Source organism: Pinus tabuliformis, chromosome 8 (genome assembly GCF_031772625.1).
Source record: "Pinus tabuliformis cultivar Carrire ecotype Pingquan chromosome 8, CPIR1, whole genome shotgun sequence".
In the NCBI taxonomy this organism is placed as follows: Eukaryota; Viridiplantae; Streptophyta; class Pinopsida; order Pinales; family Pinaceae; genus Pinus; species Pinus tabuliformis.
Window position 1 is genome coordinate 1,231,228,409 of NC_142294.1, and position 4,441 is coordinate 1,231,232,849.

Sequence of the window (4,441 nt, forward strand, 5' to 3'; positions counted from 1 at the left end):
CCCTTCCCCAATCCAAGAGTATTATAATCCATATATGAAGTTTTCAACATCCAAATTAGCATCCATTTTCTAAAAGATACATGAGTAAGCAGTTTATAGATTCCACTTTGCTACCAAAATCACCTAAGGCTTACAACTGGCTCCAATTGTGAACACAAGCACAAGAACTAGATCATGTCATGTAGATATTCTGTAAAATATGATTGTGATTATATTTTCTATATGTACTAATTCTCACATTTGGGCCGAGTTCAGGGCCAACGTAACATTTCTAGATTACGTTAGGTACACTAGCTTTTAACTATGAACCCATGTCACATACACATGCTTCTTGCTTGGATTCAATGGCTTTCATTAGGCCTCATATGGATGTTGCTAGCACTATCCTAATGCCTGCTAATGCAAATTCCTTTAGAAGAGGGCAGAGTTCTATTTCATTTTGGAAGCAAGAGGTTGTGCTCGGATGTAGTAGGTTTGTATCTTTATCTCTGTTTAAAAGACATTGTAGTATAAGAAATGTTGCCAGATTTTCCCCAACGGTTGTTGCTATGAGGGAGAAAAAAATGAAAAAAACATTCCCTACCACATAAGAGGGTGGTAAAGGGAAACAAGTAATGGTTGTAGTAGGGGATAATTGTTGTAGATGTGCAAGAGCTTTGCATCTTTCAAACATAGGATACCAAGTTGCCATTTTTGATAGCCTTGTATGTAGGTTGTTTGACCATCAACTTGGGATAGATCGCTCACACCCATTGTCTCAATTCAGAAGAGAATAAAGTGATGGAAGAAATTCTCTGGAAAACAACTTGAACTCTTTGCAGGAGATGTTTTTGATTTTGATTTCCTTGCAAAGGATTTCAAGTCCTTTGAACCTGAGCTAGTCATACACTTTGGACAACATAAGTCTTCTCCTTATTCCATGATATAAAAAGGATGTGTAGTGTATACTCAACATGAAAATATGATTGGGAACAAAAATATGCCTTTTTCTATCAAATAATTCAACCCATAATGCCACTTGGTTAAGTTGGGTACCATGGGAGAATATGAAACTCCTAACTGAGGAAGGGTACATTACTATTACTCATAATAGTATCATAAACATGTTTCCATATCTGAAGGAAGAAAGTTCCTTTTATCATCTTAGCAAAGTGCAATATTCTCACAACAAAGAATTTACTTGGAATGCCCGGGGACTAAGGGCTACAAACCTCAATCAAGGGGTTCATTATGGTGTCATAACTCTAGAAACTATAGAACACGAAGAACTCATTAATAGATGGACTATCAATTTTTGGTAAATAGTTGGGTTAGAACCTATGGAAAGTTTTTCAAAATCCAGATTCACAAATAATAAATGATGCTTCATAATGATTGCCAAAACTATCAAATTATATTCTTTATTGTTATCTCAAATACTTTGACAACACTGGCATTGAAAAATATTTACTTCATTTCTTTCCATAAAGGGTCCACCATCGATCTATTTTTGAAAGGAAAAAGAATTTCTTGCAAAGCTTTTATTGCCTGTATGGTTTCTTTTCCTAGTTTCAGGCATGTATTTATCCTTATAGAGTTCATTAATAAGAACAAAAGGCCAGAAACTATTTAATCTAAGTATCGCTACTAGGGAAGATTTTCATTACCATTATTCATATGCACACAAGCCTCGATAAACATCCTTTATTGTTCAGCTAGTGCTTCCTCTTCAGTAATTTCTACCCGACTAGCCCATCGACCTAATTTTGGAGAGTCCTAATTAGTAAAGTTATAAGACAATAAGGAATTTGTTCTTGTGAACATATCCAACATTTGTTCCATTAAATTGTAAAAATCCAAACATTTGTATGGGCTAAAGGTCTAGATGACATAATGAAAAACATAACAATGTTTCAAGTATGTGTTGTTCATATGTAGTATAGACCTCTTCAATATGACCCCCAAAGCCCACACTTGTCACAAAACTGTAGTTCAAAAACCAATACAAAGGAAAAGTTCTGTGTCACAACAAACTATTTTTGATGACATACACAGGTACATGATGTTCTCATTTAATGAAAATACTAGGAGACTCATACATCTAATGATCAATCAACTGGGCATGAGTTAAAAAAAGATCTAATTTGTGAACTGATCTCCAAGACTTAGCACATGCTCAGGTGTAATTGCTAGTTTTTCCTCTCTGTCACAACCTTCAACAATGTAAACTTTGAAACTAGAACTGATACGAGTACCCATTTTTTTGAGATAGTAAAAAATCATCCGATTTTAAAAAACGTTGATTCAAAATACACTTCTTTTTTTTGGAGCATATTTTTGACACTTCAAATTTTCTTATGTATCAAATATAAATATTTGTTTTTAAATGTTAGTGATTTTCACGCTGATTTTGAAACATGTTGATGTAACATCAACCCATTTTTTTAGAGGGCTTATTTTTGACACTTTAAATTTTATAATGTATTAAGCGTGGATATTTTTTTTTAAATGTTACATTTTTTGACACTTTAAAATTTTTTGTGTCCAATTGTTTTTAAAATGTTAATTAGTGAACAAAATTTCTAGTTGTCTTATTTCTCCTTTTTTAAATATTGATTACTTAAAAAAACAAATATAAAAATATATATAAAGAAGACAAAAAACCGTTGAAAATGTTAAAAAAATTATCTTGTAGATGATAAAAATTTGAAAAAAATAACCAAAATTTCAAATAACTATAAAAAAAAAATACAAAAAAAAAAAAAAAAAAAAAAACACACCTGATTTAAAGAAAAAAGGAAAAAAAAAAGAAAGAAGAAGAAAAAACTAAAACATTAACCTAAAAAACAAAAAAATTAAAATGGTTTTAAATAATTAAAAATTAAAATTAAAACAAACATTTTTTTTTAAGCTATTAAAATTAAATTAAAAACATTTAAAAAAATTTAATAAACTTAAAAAAAAAAATTAAAATCGTAAAAAAATAAAAAATTAACAAAACTTTAAAATAAAAAATGGAAACAAATTGCAGGGCAGGCTCGCCCATGGTCCTGGTGGGTGCACCCCTGGGCGGGGCTTCCCTCCAATATATTTTTTTTTATAAGTTTTGTTAATAAAGTCTTTTTTTAAAGATTTTAACTCTTTTTTTTCTTTTAATTATGTTTATTATATTTTTTCATGTTATTTAATTGTTTTTAATTTAATTTTAATAGTTTGTTTGTTTTTTAATTTTGTTTTTAAATTATTTAAAATCATTTTAATTTGTTTGGTTAATTTTCTAGTTTTTTTATTTTATTTTTTATTTTCTAAATTGGGATGTATTTATTTATTAATTTATTTATGTTTTAGTTTTTTTTTAAGAGTTTTTATAAAGATTTTGTATTTTTATTTATTTATTTTTATAGTTTTCTTTTAACTTTTGTTTGATTTGTTTTTCAATATATTTATCGTTTACAAGATAAATACTTTTTTTTTACAATTTTCTATTTTTTTTAATATTTTTTTTTATTATTATTTATTTCTATATCTATATATAATATATATAGATATATAATTTTAATTTTTAATTTAATTTTTTTTTTATTTTTATAATTCTAATCTTTTATAGGTTAATTTTGTTTTTCCTTTTTTTTAACATTTTTATGAATCATTTTTTTTTTTTGTCTTTTTACGTTTATTTTTTTTGTTTGTTTTTTTTTAATGTTTGATTTTTTTTTGTCTTTTTTATATATTTGATTTTTTTTTTTTTTTTGTCATTTTTAGTTTTATATTTGTTTTAATATAAATTTTTATTTGCTTTTTGTTATTTTCTTTTAACTTTTTTTGTCTTTGTTTTTATTTTTAAATTTATGTTTTCATTACTCTTTTGAGATTTTAATGTTTTTGGGAGTCATGATAAAATCTTTTACGCCATTATTTCAAAATGTTAAAAATTTATCTTGAAAAAAAAGACATTATTTCAACATCAACACATCTACATTTTTTGTTTTCAGGGTGATTTTTGCACAATTTTTGCACAAAAAATTGGTTTTCACTGCCATTTTTAAAACATGTTGAAAATTTACCCTAGAAAAAAAGTGTTATTCCAACATCAAGACTTTTCGTTTTTGAGTTGATTTTTCATGTTTTGGGGGGATTTTTTTTGCTAGAGTTCTCATTTTGAGTTTATAGTTCTTGTTTCAAAGTTTACATTGTTCTTCATTGGATTATGATAATATTAGATTGATAAACTCTACAACATAATAAACAAATATAAGTTACTATACATTTTTCCTGAGGTAAACATTTGAATTTAACATGAAACTCGAGGAAATGACATACAATTGTAAGAAAAATTGTCAAAAAAAGTGGTTCTACATCATTCTCAAAATAATTCAAAACATACTTGTGATTTTAAGTTCAACCTTGTCTTATACATTGAATGGTAAATTAATAATTCAATCTATATATTCTTTAAAGAATG

The 4,441-nt window shown here is 26.9% G+C and overlaps 1 pseudogene; it reads left to right on the plus strand.

Annotated features, from left to right (window-relative positions):
• Positions 1 to 311: 311 nt before the first annotated feature.
• Positions 312 to 1,301, plus strand: LOC149239832 (UDP-sulfoquinovose synthase, chloroplastic pseudogene; annotated as a pseudogene).
• The last annotated feature ends 3,140 nt before the right edge of the window (positions 1,302 to 4,441 follow it).